Consider the following 17326-nt stretch of genomic DNA (forward strand, 5'->3'; position numbering starts at 1 on the left):
CAAATTTGTGGACCATGTCACTGATGTGACCAACTTTAGGTAAATTAAAGAAAGCTGTGTAAGAATTTTAACAGATGGCTCAAAGAAACCCCTTCCAACTCCCAGAGTTGGTTCAAGTGTTTTTAATGAAAAGATTTTCAGGCCGCTAGGTCAGTCTCTTATCTAGTCTAAAAGCACCACTACCTCCTTAACCCAGGCATCCCATCTCCCCAGGTATGTGTATAATGCTAGTTTCTCCCTACTATCTAGGTTCAGCCTTCGCTACAAGAGCAAGCATTCGGTATAAGAGCCAACCTTTGGGTCAATGCCTTATGGGTTAACTCCCTCGGGGACTTCCCAGACTGAACCTACATAATCAATGTTTTAGTTGACTAAAAGGATTACAGGGTGTGCCTTTCACACCCATGTAGCCCTCTCACTACTCTCCTGCTCCCAATTCCTTGCACCTTCACACATTCTACCCCCATGCTTCTTCCTTTGTCCCTCTGATCTCTTTCACTCCCATCAGTCTCATAAACCCTTTGAGGATAACTACTCCCTCCTCCACAATACCACCACTCCACCCTCTCCACATTCAAACTGCTTTCACTCACAACCACTTCCCACTCACTCTAAAAATCTCACTTTACTCATGCATGCCCACTCACTTATCAGTACTACTTGCTCTCACCAACCAACACCTTGCCTTTTCCAAAAGTGGCTTGATCCTCCAATGCACGGTCCTTCCTCCTGCTGGTCTGTTGGTCCGCTACCTCCTTCTCCTCCTCCTCTAACCTCACCCAACACCCCACAACGTACTGCTTTCCGTTTCCTTTTGTCATCCTCCCAATTCCCTTATTGGTGTGCTGATCATGGCCAATCTGGACTAGGCTTCTCTACCCCACGAGGTGTTGCAAGCAGGAGAATTAAGAGCAGGTGAAGTCTCTCCCCCTTGTTCATTCAGGACTGCAGTGTTGCAATGACGGCAGCCCAAGCTGCAAACTGTCCATGATCGTGTTAAGGGCCTGTGGTGCAGGCACTGTGAAAGTAGGTGTAGTCTGGTGAATCACTTCCATCATTAGTCCTTGGTGGTCCAGACTGGCCATGTCATTGCAGCAGCTCTGCGTACGAGCCTAGGAAGTGCTGCACAGACGCCTGGGAAAGCCACATAGGGTCTCTGGGTACTCCTGCGCTGTTGCTTCCCCCTCCTTGTTGAATCTGAATCGAGACTGGAGAACATTGCGTTGCAGCCGATGAAGGCGCGTCAGGTCCCTTTCAGCCTGAAGGTTTAATACGAGTAGGTTTCCATGCAACAGTTTTTTTCACCCAATAATTATTTCAGTTCGGCATCCCGCCAGGATGCTTCATGTTCTTAGTCTGCAGCTTTGCTCCTTGGTTCTCGCCAAGCCATTTGCTTGACAAGGTTTCTTTGGTTCACTGTGGTCATTTAGATTCAATGTCCCAGTATGCATGGGTTTCTCAGCATACGATTCCTTCGCTGAACTAAGCAGCCCAGTGTTGAGCATGTTTTGCAATTTCTTCTGGTTTGCTCTGGGACCTTGGATTCATCCCAACCATCCTAGTCATAGGTGAAAATCCCAACAGGAATACACCATGGCATTTACAGCAGCAATGAAAACACTACTCTGTCAAAGTGGGCATGTGGTGTACATCTGGGAACGCCACGAGCCAGAACGTATCACAGAGGGGCAGCATGTATTGGTGGAAGGGCCAAATGCAGGTCAGTAGGGTCACGTTTCTTATTAAGATGTAACAGATCCCGCTTTAAGAGGGGGTTCCAGATGTTGAAGAGTGCACTGCATCGGGGTGAAATCTCACCCACTCTGAATAGGAGAGGCGATGAAACCACACTGGTGGCACAGACGTTCCCACTTGCAATGAAAAAGGCAGCCAGAATCTGCTGGGGGATTTTACTGGCATAAAGGGCTTCAGTGTTCTTTTGCTATCAGCTTTAGATTGCTTCAAAAGTTTCCTTTGGCCTTTTCATCCAAGGTCTTTGGCCCTTTCTCTACTAGTTCCACTCTATATTTACTCCTTGGGTCTCCCCTTTCTCGCACTAGACCTCACTATCTTCGCACACATTGCAATTGTGCGTCTCCACATGGTCCCCTTGCGCATTTTGAACAGTGAGTTTTGCTTTCTTCTCTTTCACTACAGCTGGGATTCACACCTCATGTCAAAGGGCATTACTTGGTAGGAGCAGCAACACATTCCTCCCCACTCTGGTCATCAGTTAACATAGAATGGGCCTAAATGTGTCTGCCCGATTCCTCTTGTGCTCTTCAGATGGGCAGAAAACAGGACAGCTTGACTTGATTTTTTTCCCTCTCCTCGCTGCCACAGATTGCTGCTCTGCTGCCACCCCAACCCCTGCCATCCGTGAACTACTACTTACTCCCAGTAAGCCTCTGACGGATTGCCATCTGGAAGGGCAGTTTAGACAAATCTTTGATTTTTATTCACATGAAAGGATGCAAGTAATTTTATTGCTGAAAGCGAGGGCTGCTAATCATGTCCCCCCATTATAAGGGCTCCATTCCAAAATCACAGCACACGTGCTCCTTTCCAGAGATTGGCCTATAGGTGTCCTCAGCCCCAGCTCTATAATTAAATCAGAATGCAAAATCTGCACTCACCACCAACGATTAGCTAGTGATAACGGACTCTTGGCGAATAACAGAGTGGTTGGTGTATGTGTAGAAATGACGCAGCAAGTGACTTTTTATGGTTGACTAGCATCCTGTAACTTAAAAGGTTGACTGCAGATAACATGATGCAGTAGATAGGTCTATGAAAGGCAGGTCTGCTAATCACCAGAGCCCTCCCGCAACTCCCTTCTTAAGGCTCCATGTAGAAAAACATAGTGCAAACAACTAACTGCTGGATCTGCCAACTGACACCTCAGCAGCTGCATTGTAGTTTGGCAATATGCAAGTTTCATGCGCATTCATGCCAACAGACTGATGAAGCCCAAAGCTACAACATCCAGGAGCTGCCTTTAACCCCATGGGCCATACTTAATTTAAATTGTGTGCCCAAAGAACCTGCTGGCAGAGGAAAATCAAAATATAAGCCATTTCTGGTTTTGGAATGGTGGTCTCTGGGGACTGTTAATTACATTGGCCAAAACGTTTGCTGTCATTTTGTCAGCTTGGTTTCCGGTGAACTGGCAGTCCCCCCCCCAATCAGCAGATTGTGTATTCAATGTTTGGGCCTGAGCTTCACCCAAAACAGAAGATTTGTGTTCTGACCGAGGAAAAAGTCTTCCCCATGGAAAGGGTTGCCACTTTCCAGGACGGGAAACTGCTCGAAGGTGGCTCAACGATATTTAGTGCGACAAAGGACAGAATATTACCACTCTGGTGTGATTTTCTTTTGTAGCAATCTGATGTAGGCAGAGTTACAGGAGGGGAAACATCAGTCACAGAAAGGACTTACCATCTTGGATTCTCCCAGGGCTCCTAAACTTAATGCAACCCCCTCCCCACTTTCTGCAGATAAGGCACTCCAGGTATGATATCACCACACAAGATTCAGAAATAGCAGCGAGGATTGGACCGCTTACAGAAGGCTAGAAGGGAACCAATCTGCTATAGAATAAATTAAATGTTACTCACCTGAGTGACCAATGTACTCCTAGTCCTTAGTCCCCGTTCCTCCATCCTGCATGGGCATCCCTTGCTAGGGACGGGACAAAACCTTTTTCACCAGAAAACAAGCACTTTCCCTTTAAAAAGTTATGCGTGCGTGGGGCACAGCCTTGGGTGCATTATCTCCCTTAACCCTGCCCAGCAGCGCCACACCTCAGTCCCCTTTGACGCGTTGGCTGCATTAGATGGTTTAACAACCCTGCTCTTTTTGTGGGGGAGGGAGGTGGGACGTATGGAGGAAAGGGGACTAAGGACTACGAGTATGTTTAGTCACCCCGGAGAGTAACACGTAAGTACCATGTCCCGTCCTCTTTCCTCCATGGGCGATTATCACGGACTAGAAAGCTCTGGGGAGGAGAGTGATTGCAGACACTATGAAAACAGGTTACACAGAACCGCCTGCCGAAGGTCGAGTCAGCCAGAGCGCTGGTATCCAAACAATGCTTGCAGAAGGCCAATGGGGTGGCCCATGTGGCTGCCCTGCAAATTACCTACCGTGGAACATGGCGTTGAAAAGCAACCCTGCTGCCTTGGCCCAGATTGCATGAGCGTGCATGTCCCTTGCAACCATCCATCTGGCCATAGATGCCTTAGACGCTTGCTCGCCTGGTTTTGATCCTCCGAAGGGAACTAAAGCATCTTATCTACAGAAGTCCCTAGTCCTGGCCAGGTAGAACTTAAGAGCTCATTTGACGTAGACACAGTGGAGCACCTTCGCTGTCTCTTCTGCCGGGTTAGGGAAGAAGGTGGGGGAGCACAATCTCCTCGTTGAGATGGAATGAGGGGACAACTTTTGGGAGGCACCTAGGATGAGTGCAAGGCACCAACTAGTTCTGGTGAAATACACTGTAGAGCTCTGTGGCCACCAGAGCCTGGATCTCGCAGACTCAGAGCCGAGGCGAGGCCCAGCAGGAGCGGTGTCTTTAGAGTGACTAATTTGAGGTCTACTGTAGCCATGGGCTCAAAAGTTTTGTGCACCAGAGCGCCAAGTACCAGGTTAAGGTGCCAGACTGGGTGTGGTCGCTTAACCTGTGGGTACAGTCTTGTTCATCCCACTAGATGCCTTTTGACGACTGGGTTGGATCAAGTAAAGGAAAACTGCAAGTTCCTGTATGCCCCTACGGCTGTCAGGTAGGTCAAACACGTGTCCACCTGGACCCCTGATCTAGCTAAATAAGCAGAGAATGATAGCACCTGCTAGCGTGCATGTCAGTGGGTCTGCCCCGTTTTCTTTGGCCCAGAAATAGAATCTGGTCCATTTACTTTTATACTGTCTCCGTGTAGCCCGACACCAGTCTTCTTGGAGGATGTCCAGATTGTCCCAAGACAACTGGAGATGTTGAAGCGTTACCTGCTCAGGGTCCAAGCTGCTAGGGCTAATTTCTCTGGGGATGGGCAGATCACAGCTCCCCCTGCTGTACCAGGAGAGGGTCTGGTCCGAGAGGGAGGAGAACTGGAGGTTGTTCAGACAATTGCAGCAGATCTGAGAATCTCGGCCTAGCTGGCCACTGTGGAGCTATCAGAATGAGATGCAGCAGGCAGGCTTCCCCGATCTTGCCAAGGACTTTGTGGAGAAAATGCGTTTGGGCATGGGGTGGGATGGGGGAGGACACATAGGCCCACATTCCATTCCATGGAATCTGCAGCGCATCCCCCATGGAGTCCTGGCCCCAGCAACCCCAGGAAGGGAATCCCCAGGCACATCTAGTTGATCTCCATCACAAACCTGTCTATCCTGGGGTGATTCCACCTGCTGAACATTTTCACGAGTACCTTCTTGTTCAACTGCCACTCGCAGTTGTCCGAGGCCATCCGGCTAAGGCTGTCGGCCTCTAGATTTGACTCTCCCAGAAGGAGTACTGCTGAAATTCAGATGTCCTGTGAAATGACCCATTCCCAAATGGCTATTGCCAGCTTGCACACAGGCGGCGATCTGGTGCCCCCCCCTGCTTAAGGTAATAGACGCAGGTAGAGTTGTCCGTCTGAATGCACACCACTCTGCCTTCGATGATGGGAAGGAATGTCTTGAGCCAGACAGCCATAATTTTCAACCAATTGTTATGGTTCTGCTGGTCCTCTCTTGACCATAGGCCATGCACAGCATGTCCGCTCAGGGTGGGCACCCCCCACACGTGGAGGGAGGAGTCTGTCGTAATGGTGTGGTCTGCTGGAGGCAGTCGGAAGGGTCTGCCTGCCCCCAGCTCTTCACCACTCAAGATCTTCGTGCACAGGTATGGTGATCACTGTCACCTGATCCCCCGATTCCTGATCCCAGGAGGCCGAAAAATGTAACTGCAGCTTCCTCATCCGTAGTCTGGTGTAGGGGACCACCAGAAGACAACTGTCCTCACACCCAATAGGTGCTGGTACCGCCATGCCGTGGTTACTGCCCTGATAAGGAACTGACCCCACAGCGGCCTTGATAGTTGCCACCTTTTCCCTCGTGGGAAACACCATTTGCCTCTGCGTGTCCCACTGAAGACCCAAGAATACCAGGGTGCGTCAGTTGGAGGTGTGACTTCTGGAAGTTGAGTGCGAACCCCAGCTCCATTGCATGGTCATCATCCTGGCGGCTGAATATCAGACTTGCTCGGTGACCCTGCTCAGACTAATCAGTCGTCGAGCGTCGAATTATGGGTGTACATGATGGCCCTCGGAGCAGAAACGCGATCGAATTCATGAGCCTTGTGAAGACACTGGGCGTGCAGTTCGGACCAAATGGTACTAACTTGTATTGGAAATGCAGACCCATGACACAAAACCTGAGGAAAGGTCGATGCGCTATGGGGTTGTGCAAATATGCGCCCTTTAGATCCAAGGAGCACATCGTCTCCCCTGCACAGCGTCTCTGCTATTAGAGCGGGAGTGCTCATTTTGAATTTCTGTAGAAGCATGTACACGTTTAAGAAGGAAGGCTCTAGGGCCACTCGTAGACCAGCCTGGTTTTGATAAGCAAGCCGTTCAAGCTGTGTATAAGCACTATATAAATAAACAAATGGCAAAGATGCAGGAATAAAAGCCCAACTCCTGTTGGGGAATTCAGGCCTGCTCTACCACCTTGCTCGTAATAAAGGAGCGAATCTCTGCTAGGAGTGATGGTGTCCCGATTTGGGTAACCGAGGGGGAGGGTGGGGTAGGTGGGGGTTGGAAGCCCTGTGAGATTACAGAGATCACCCTGTGTTGTGGATCTGAAACGTCCAGTCTTTGCTTCTTTGGTTCTGAGGCTGGCGCCCAGGAAGGGGACTGAAAGAAACCTTTATGAGAGGCCTTCTGGTGCTTCCACCTGTGCTGGCTGGGGGACCAGTCAGGCTGCCTGGCCCAGCAGTCTTGGAGGCCCCGGAACCCGCCAAAGGTCCGGCCCTTGTCTATCAGAGACTGGCCCTTGCCAAAGTTTTTAGCTCCAGGTATCTTTACATCGCTGGTGGTCATAACTAGTCTTCCAGGGGAGGGACAGTCAATGTGATGGTTACTTTTCAAGCACGCCCTTCTAGATAAGGACGATGTGCTCAGAATGCTCAGCAAGCTGTGTCCTTCCAGGAAAGCCTGCATGGTCGGTTAATATTCTTGCCCTTATACCCCTTCTGTTTCCCTCCTCCTTCCCTTCCTCACCCTTCCCTCCCAGTTTAATTGCTCTTAATGTTTTGTTGGTTTGATTCATGATTGTAAATTGCTTCTACTGTTATGTTATATGTATTCTGTTAAAATGTAAAGCCCTTTGGATTTAAGCGCTATATAAACACAATAAATACAATCCAATATTGTTTAAGTAATGGAATATATACACTGCACTGGTTACCATCGTAGTAGTCTCGCAGCGTGACGTATCATCAGTGTGAATTTGTTCATAATGTGCCCATGCCTGCGGTTCCAGACCTTTGTCCGACAGACAATTAGTGGATGGTTTGAGAGGGAGCAGGAGAAAAAAGAAAACCATACCAATAGAAAAAAAAGAGGGAAGTACAGTAAATACTTGTGTATTACTAATAGCTCAATCTTTTTAAAAGGTTGGTTATAAGGTAACCGAGATCGATATAGCCAGAGTGTGTGCAGTGTATGTGCTCATGCAGTGAGATACAGAATGGAGCGGTTTAAGATTGGGTGCGCTTTGGCTAATGGGATCTGAGGCTTATGCAATTTATAGGTCCAACAGGAAAATGTATGCAAGAGGCACAGAAAGATAAGCAATCTGTACAATTGAGCAACTGTTAGGCGAGTTGTTCTAAATTCCAACTGATGTGGGACTGCTCTTGATATTAGGGACCCAACTCTTAATATAGGCCTCTACTACACAAAATCGGTAGAGTGGCTGAGCAGCCAGGCTTATCTTAGGAGGGAGTTATGCAAGCTGTAAAGCAATACAATGAAATCAGTTCACACAGGTATCCAAGTAAACACTTACTTCTTTAAAGTTATATTAAAATATATTAATTACAGAACACACTTTAGCAACTGTTAACAAGTATATTCTCCCAGAGGGCTATAGCCAGTCTGCTTCCTAGGAATAAAAGTGTTCACAATTATAACCTATGGAGGACCAAGCACTGCCAAAGCCAGTAGGATCAAGAAGATGGCCCTTTGGGAAACCAGTAGAGCCAAAGGCAAATGGAAGTTCCAGTTCTGATGAAGATCCTCAGAGGAAGTCAGTGGTTCTTGAGGAAACAGGAGCTCAAGGGGAGCCTGCCCAATAGTGCAGAAGCTGCAAGGCCTGCACAAAGGAGTTGAGGTTAACCCTCAGTTGAAGAAAACAGCCAAGAAGCACAGGAAAATGGCACAGGTTAATTACAAACCAATCCTCACAGTACCTTGAAGTTGCAGAAGAAATGGTTGCTGGCTTCCTTCTAGGTGCAGCGTTGCAGACCCGATTCCAGCTCCTTGTTCGTCACAAGTAAAGGGGGGACCTCTGGCAGGCTTGTGTGGCAGCACTCGGAAAAAGGGGGCGGCAGCAATGGATTCAGCTCACTTTGGCGGCTCTTTGTGGTGTTGGCATCTTTTTCTTAGCGCCAAGAAGAAACTAATATCTCCGGACGGATTCTCCTCAATAACTCTGTCCTAAACTCTGGTGAGGGGACTTTTGGTGAACAATTCCTGTCTCTGGAGCTCAACACAGATGCTTGCAAAGTTCCAGACGGATTAAATCTTTCAGAAGGCTATGCACTCGGTGATGGTCCAGGCACCCCGAGTATTGGGATTCTGCAGCCCAGGAAAGCCACAGCAACTCATTGATGGGCCAAAATAAAGGTCTTGAGGCTAGTTGGTCCCACCAGTCTAAGAGAGGAAGTCGTCCTTGGCGGATCTTCCCTGTCTATGTGAAAACGGGGTCTGCACAGCTGTAAGGCTTCACCGGTGCTTTTGCAGTGCTGGAAGGTTCTGCTGGTGTCTCTGCTTTGGATTCCTTGTTCCAGTGGTCGACTCTGTAGTAAATAACTCCGCCTTTTATGTTGGATCCCAGTCAGTCATTCACACACTAAGATCTGTCAATCACCTGTGGAGTGGCTGTCCTCCAGGACAGACAGCTGCCCAGTTAGAAGTGGTTTCAGCCAGGCATACCTACAGACAAAGGACAGTGAAGTTTCGGGCTCCACCCTCTCTTCCTACCTTCCCAGACACTGGAGGTTACCTTCCAGATAAAGTGGTCATTGAAGATTACATATCTATCTTCACCATTGCTTCGCCTTGAGATTGCCACCTCATCTAGCTGCCCATCTAGCAAAGGAATTGGCTGATCTATCAAAAATTGCGAAAGGAAAACCGACAAAGCTTCTCTCATGCGGCTGACTGCTTGTGTATTTTGATCTGTCGCTATTACAGGCGGATGCAACAGTAGAGATGTCAATCTGGAAAAATGAATACCCTTCATTTGAATGATATACGTAACTTGATGGCCGTGGGCCAACCGTCTTATGGACCGAATTATAGAAATATAAACTGCTATGCTTGACCAACGAGCGGCCATTTTAAATGTAGCAAGAATCGCCATTTTGCTTGTTAACCATTGCTCATTGCTTTCTGTCTAAAAACTGCTTTGCAGCTTGCAATTCTCGCGGATTTTGCTTACTCTGCTCAACTGTTAACAATGTTGTCTGAATATGAAAGGACAAGGTCGCGGGACTGAAGAGTTTGTTGAAACTCCTCATGAGTAGCCCAGAGAGGAATGCCCACGCTCCCTCTCTGTAGCCTTGGGAGAGAGCTGCAGGGCATTTAATCACTTCACAGCTGCCAGCCAGTCTCGTACGATGGTAGAATATGTTAGAATAATACAGCTAAAGGCTTGAATTATGCTTTTCTTACGGCCCCCCCTCGCAAAACCCTTTAGAACGTGTCGGCTCCCAGGACACGAATAGTACCTCATAGATAGCAAAGCTTGGAATGTGGCTCTTCCCCCGTGTGCAGCTTGCTTCCAAGAACAGAACCACAGTGTTCTGTTCAACAACTAAAAGATGCCTCTGCACTTTCTAATTGCACATTGTTACTATAATAGCCATCGAAAATGTCATAATCGTCGGATATGTCCATCGTCATCCCGAGTTCAAAGGAACTTAATAAAGAGGGGTGTTGAACATGACTTTGCTAATTGTATGATATGCATTTTGTATATATGTAACTGATGTACGTAATTCGCTCTCTTGCGTCCCTCGAGGTCTAGGAAACTCACGTTGCGGGGCGCGAGATCAGAATTGGCCAATTGATACTATCTTTTGCTTGCAATAAACCCTAGCATTGGGAATTTGAACCTCGTGTCTGGTGCATCTTTTCGTGTATGGTTATTGCCTTGTTTCCATAGCACGAGAGACCCCTAGGGGCCCCTTTCAGAGAAGCAGACGAATTATGCTCTTAAACCTAGGGAAACCCCAGTGACAAAGCCTCCTTTGGTGGAGGGCAAGCAGTCACCTAATCCCGGCCTGCCTATGATTACAGCAAGAAATGAAGCCGGGAAGGACACAGAATGGGCAGCCCTCTGTGGATTCTGTAGATAGGATCCAACCATCAAATTCCCCCCTTAGGCAAGAGTGGCAGGGTCATTCCCGGCAAAGAATGGGTCAAAGACGAGGGGGAGGTTTTCAATGATTCCGATTCCACCTCATCCTATTCTGAAAGGGCTTCATCTTATACCTGCTCGAGACAGAAGTGGGTCACAGCGAATGATGGCGGCTCAAGGTGTGGAGAATAGTGCCAAATTACAACAATTGGTGATGGCATCTTTGGCTACCTCCCTTCTCCCATTTAAAAAGCTCTATGAAGCTATAAATACTTGTATGCAAGATCAAAATGTACTTTTATCAGAGGTAAGCTGAAGGTTGATCATTATGGAAACCTTTGCCTCAAGAGTGGGGATGAGACTGGATAGAGAAGCTGAAGCATCTTCATCTTGGCAAAATAGTTTATTTGCTATGACACAGAATGAGATGGATAAAAACTTGATGGAAGCTCTTCTTGAATGTAAATTGATGAGCATTATAAATAGGCACAAAGGCCCGAGAATACATTGTCAAATGCTCCTGTAAAGCAATTACACAAGCTAAATTAGACGGCGACCAAATAAAGGGCTGGGGAAGTGGTGGAAATATTGGACCCCCCCGACCCGCGCCTAGAGGAATGTGTTTCAGAGAAAAATGTTTTCTCAGTCTTTAAACCCTCCAAAAATGTGGCAAATGAAAAAAGGGATGCAATCACAGGTAAAAGAAAGATAACAACTGGAGAAAAGACCAAGAATATGCAGATAGCTGCAAAAAAGAAAATGAATGGGTCTAGAGCTTTCTTGCGACATCTTCGCTGTCCACCCTCCCTGAATATTCTCCCAGAGGCAAAAAAAATCCAGGTAAGCATTGAATCTGAGAGACTTGGAGCATATTCAAGTATTGGAAGAAACCCCATCTAAAGAAATTGAAGGTGACAAAGATGAGATTCCCATTATGGATCTGAGTGATCTCATCGAGGAAATAGATGATTAAGGAAGATGAACTATGGAAGGCAGGGAGTCTCTCTTGACTGGGAAACTATTGAAATCCAATTGGGACCGACTACAAGATCCCCGGGCCTATTATCCAGGAAACAGGGTGGGGTGAAAAAGCTTGAGATTGTGAGGGGTGGAAATAAGGTCCCCTACAGTGACAAGGAAAAGGATGGTCACCTCGCACCAAAAGATAATAAAAGCAGAAATCCTCCAATAGTAGGAAATTAGCAAGGCCCAAATGGTTGCGGGACATCGATTCAATTAAACCCAAAACATCGAAACCTGTTGGAGGGCAGAAAGTCCCTAGATGTAACATCTTTAAATCCTGATAGTGGGTTCCATACCCTGGAAGAAAAAAGAAAGGAGAGTTTAAGGGAAAACTAATAACGTTATTAAACATCAGGGGATGAAGGATCTAGAAGAAAATAAAAGTAAAAGTGGAGATTTGAGGTAAGAGGGGAAATAACGAAAAATAATCTGAAAGCTCAAAGATCGGGGACAAGACTATGGTGAAGCTCTACATTGAAAGGGTGGTAGTGGGGAAACCAGTGCCAATCCTTAACAGGCGAAATGTGTTAAGATTGTTGAATTGCATTATTCCCTCGCATAAAATGGCTTCAAGAGATAGTTGGATTGTGGAATTTGTGACTGAGAAGCTAATCGACTGGATTCTATTACACCTATACTCAGACTGCAAGAAAGATCTTATCCTAGCTAGTAAAGGAACATTTCTGAGGCTGGGATATGAAGTGAGATATTATGAAGGAAAGATTCTTGAGAGCTGGAGGGAAGCGACGGTTCCCAGAGAAGTAAACAAACCCCATGAAATGGGGAAAGAAGAAAAAAAACAAGGTCCAAAACCGATTGGAAAGATACCATTTTATGATAAAGCTACTTTACAAGAGAAACTTTACAATAGCTAACCAACAAGAAAAAGGGAATGGGAAGCAATCGACAAAGTTCCCAGAGAAATTGCAGGAGGTGAAGGAGTGGGCATGGCTGGCGGGGGCTTTAAATACATAATCGTCCTCAAATTTGACTTATACAGAACAAAATGATGATGTGGCGAGGATTGGGTGTTGGAACACTAGAGGGTTTAGGCCCCCTGTTTAATGAACGAGTGCCAGATCTAGATCTCTTAGAAATGTAGCTCTTCCAGGAAACATGGTTGACTATGAAAACAGATTTTGATGGATATCAGCTCTTTTAAATCCCGCTTTAAAGGGCTTGAAGGGCCAACCGCACTCTGGATTGTTGGCTTTAATCAAGATTGACTCTGGATGGAACCTTATCGATGCTAAATGTCCTAACCCATATGTGCAGGGGCTTTTTCTACACCGCAAAGGGGACTCAAAGGAGAGTTGTCTTCTGTTAATCAACATATATTGGCGCTTAAATATGGCCAAGGACCAACTGTGATTGAAATGGTTGACAAAGCTATGCACGAATTGTCGGAGATTAAGATTGTAATCTGTAGAGATTTTAATATGAAGTTGTTTGATAAGGCGAGAACTCTCCTGAAAGAATGTATGTGGAATGAACGAGAATTGGAATGGATGGGTAATCTCTTGATGAGATGCACCTTCTTAATGGTCAAACAAAGGGAGATATCCCAGGAAATCCCACTTGGAGATCGGGAAACGGGAGATCATGCTTCGACTACTGCTTTGTTTCTAAACATCATAAAGCAGCAATAGGCCACTTCTCGATTATCCCCCAAAGATTGAGTGACCATGATCTCCTGGCAATCCATATTGGTGGATGGAAGACCATCCGTCCAGTCAAAAGAATGTAGGTGGCGGCCCTGGATTTTTTTTGGGGGGGGGGGTATACAGAGTAAGATCAAATGATAAAGAAGTTAACAAAGTAGCAACTTCTCACCCAACGCCACAACATGGAAGATCTCCTTCCTTAGCGGTAGAGCAATGAAGGTCTTCTCTGACCAGGCCTGTGCCCAACCCCACCTAATCAAATGGGAAGTTCGACAAGGGTCCTACATTTCACCCACCCTGTACAACCTGTTCACAAGGTCACCATTCAACTATCTAGACTCCATGGGCATCACAAACCAATTATGCTGATGACACGCAGGTCCTCATTCCCCTCATGGGAGACTACGATGCGGACCAGACAACCCTCGACTCCATCTACGCCACCATCCAGTCCTGGATGGCTGAAAACTGGCTCTGTCTGAACAACGAAAAGACTGAACTCCTAATCATCAGCTCTCCGAACACAATCAGAAAGATGGGTTCACAATATGACTCCTTTCTCATCGACAACACTCATCCCTATATCTCAGTCAGTCAAAACACTTGGGAGTTTATTTGGATTCGAATCTCACCACGAGCAGACAGGTGAACGCATGGATCTCGCTTCGACTACTGCAACGCGCGCCTACTAGGCACGTCAGCAAAGACCATCGGGAAACTCAAACAGTACAAAGCAATTCCCTCAGAGCAGCCACAGGCATCTCCAGAAGAGAGCATATCTCAGCCACAAGGAAATCTGTCCATTGACTTCCCATTAAGGACTGCATCCTCTTTAAGTCTCTGGCACTTACTCAGAAATGTCTCCATGATACCGCACCACAATACCTCAGATTCTCAGCGCCCCCCCTCAAACAGACTCACCAGAGCCAGCTACACCAACCGTCTTGCCATTCCCAAAAGCCTCAAAGCCCGGGCAGGCGGCTCAAGCTTCCCGATGATAGCAACCACCAACTGGAACCTGCTCCCTCCCACAATCAGAAGTATTGAATCCCACACTGCCTTCAGAAAAGCAATCAAAACAAGACTATTTGTATAACTCCTACCCAGGATCTCATGCTAGGCACTTGCTACCTGTAAACCCGTGCATTTCCATGTACATGTTGTAACTAAGACACTTTCTTGAAACAGCGCCTCGATGCCCCCGGGCTGCTAGGCGCTTTACAAATAAAAAAAAATAAAAAAAATAATTGACCCACATCCAGGGAAACCCAAACGAAATCGAATACTTGGGGATCCTAACAGGTTTTAAAAGGAAAAATACTGTTAAGGGTGGTATTGATTGGATCCAACAACATGCATATGATGTGGAATTAGTGAATAAGAGAAGATTGATGAGAAGGGAGATTAGAGTAATTGGAAGAGATGCCCACCCTGCTAAAAGTGAGAGGATAAGGAAGGACCACCTAAGATTTAAAAACTGGTGTAAGAGCAGGAGGGCCATCAGATCACAAAATGACACCGAACAAGTGTTAAGAGCAGTCTGTGCAAAAAAGTTGAAGGATACCTGGGAGCTAATTAACAGGGGCCTATTTCGAGAAGCTAATATGTTGAAAATGGTCTCTAAAGATGATTGGGTTAAGCATTCTTCCATTTTCGCGGATCCAAATTGGAGGGAGAAGGTAGATCCCAAATGTCATTCTAAGAGATGGAATTTTGTATTTCACGACCATGATGCAGACATAGGCAATTTGAGCTCATCCCCAGCGGCAGGGCCTGACGGCTTCTCAAATAAAGAATTGAAAAAACAGAGCTCTGTGGGCCAAATTGCTTGCCGCCAAGTTCTCGCAGATCATGGAAAATAGGGCGATACCAGCATCCTGGAAAGAGGCCAATATAGTTCCCATTTTTAAAAAAGGGGGACAGGGTGGACCCGAGGAATTATCGCCTGATCGCCCTGTTAGATTCTATAGGGAAGATTGTTGCTACAGTCCTTTTAAGGGATCTCATGGCATGGGTGGGAATGAGTGTTATTTTAGACACCCGTCAAACGGGATTTGTGAAGTGGGTGGGTACGTCATTTAATCTCTTCATATTGAATTTACTAAAGGAAAGGGCATTGGACTCAGGGAAACCATTATATCTGGCCTTTATGGACCTTGAACAGGCCTTTGATGGTGTCAGAGGGAAATGATGGGCCAAACTGCAGAACTGGGGCTGTCCGGAGGACTTCATTGTAGCCATGGAAGCCCTATATACCGATACATCGGTTAGGATCGGTCTAAGAAAGGGAATCGGAAAAAATAAATACCTTTAGGGGATTAAAGCAGGGGTGTGCGCTGGCACCTCTATTTTGTCTGTATGTGTTACGCTCACCTGGTCTCTGCAGGGTCGTTGGGGCACAGTTGCAGCCCTCCCTGGAATGTGATCACCCATGTCCGGCTTCTCCCCCTGTGAGTATTCTGTGTGCTGCGGTAAGTGGCAGCACTGCTCCTAAGGAAATATGAGAGGAGATGAATTTGCCAAGCTGTGACCGCTTCCCCTCTCGAACCCTTCTTCCCAAATCGTGGTTTATGTGAGCATGCCCCGACCCATAGAAGCTCACCTGGTAATTATTGATGAGCTCTCTGTCCTGCTTCTTCTGGCAGGGGCGCTTGTACTACAGGACCAAGTTCCTTCAATGGCCCCTTGCACGTAGTAGTCCAGTCCAGCTGAGACTATGCCACTTCGGGTTGTTCAGTGTCTTTGTTCTTTCTCTAGTCTCTTCTTGCCTGTTTCTTCAAGTGTTTGTATTGTTCGTTCCAATCTTGTTTTTTTCAAAACTGTCATCCGCTCATTAAATAATGTCTTTCTTCTGCTTTGGAGCCCGAGACGAAGCCGGATCGAAGAGGAATGAATCCGCGACGATCTGACAACAGGTAAGTGGGGGTTTAAGGATAAGCGCAAGGTCCGATGGTAGCACGACCTTAAACTGAATGTTTTTTTAAATGTCTAACCTGGTCTTTCGTGTTCCTTGCAGGAGTTGTCTTCATAGATGAGCGCGTCGTGCTGCAGTGTCAAGGTCAAGATTCTGCGTTCCAGAAGGTATGAAGATGGAATAATGATGCCGGGTTCAGTGGAAGATGCGTGCAGATGAGAGCAGGTCCCCAAAGGTAAGTGCGAAGGCAGGAAGCTGGATTCCAAGAGGTAAGTCTGCACCCAGGCGGCAGTGAGCGTTATGCTGCATGCGAGTGCAGAATAACGTGAATCGCCGGCCTCTAGGATTGGAGCTGAGCTTGTGGGACACACCCACCAGACCTGGCTTGCCTGCCACTCCCTGAGTCAGCACGTGCAAGGCAACCCAGAGAAGCAGCCACACCCAATATTTTACAAGTGGGGCTGCTCCCAAGTAAAGTATTTTATTTATTTATTTATTTATTTATTCACATTTGTATAGCGCACTTGCAGCCCATGGGCATCGAGGCGCTGTTACAAGTAAGTGTTGGATTCTTAATTCAGCAGATATGCATGAGACGAGAGGTCTTATGGATACATAATTACAGGCATAGTTACAAGTGAAGAATGATAATCATAATACAGTGACAGAATGCAGTCAGGTACTTTTCATACAAAGAGCTTGGTTTTAACAGCTTTGCGGAAGGCTTGGTGGGATTCAATCATTCTGATGTGAGGTGGCAGTGCGTTCCAGTGGGTGGCGGCCCGCGTGGGAAAGCTGGCACCACCGGCGCGCACCTTGCGTGATTTGGGCGTGACAATCGTGTTGGAATAGCACGTTCTTAATGGTCTGGTGGCAGAGTGCTTGGTGATTCTTTGGGTCAGGTAGGGTGGAGCAAGTTCATGGAGGCATTTGTGGGTGAGGGCAAGTGTTTTGAAAACAATCCTCTCTTTCACCGGAAGCCAGTGTGCCTGTCTTCTGACTTCTGAGATGTGGTCTTTTCTCGCGGTGCCTGTGGCAGCCCTAAGTGCATTATTTTGAACTAGCTGAAGTTTGGCCAGGTTCTTATTGGAGGTCCCAA

The 17326-nt window shown here is 46.9% G+C and overlaps 1 protein-coding gene across 7 annotated transcripts in view; it reads right to left on the reverse strand.

Annotated features, from left to right (window-relative positions):
* The window catches only part of KMT2C (lysine methyltransferase 2C), a 2745351-nt gene that overhangs the window by 2548874 nt on the left and 179151 nt on the right, over nt 1–17326 (reverse strand). The window lies entirely within an intron of this gene.

The sequence above is a fragment of the Ambystoma mexicanum genome, chromosome 2q (genome assembly GCF_040938575.1).
Source record: "Ambystoma mexicanum isolate Mex_15411 chromosome 2q, UKY_AmexF1_1, whole genome shotgun sequence".
Classification (NCBI taxonomy): Eukaryota; Metazoa; Chordata; class Amphibia; order Caudata; family Ambystomatidae; genus Ambystoma; species Ambystoma mexicanum.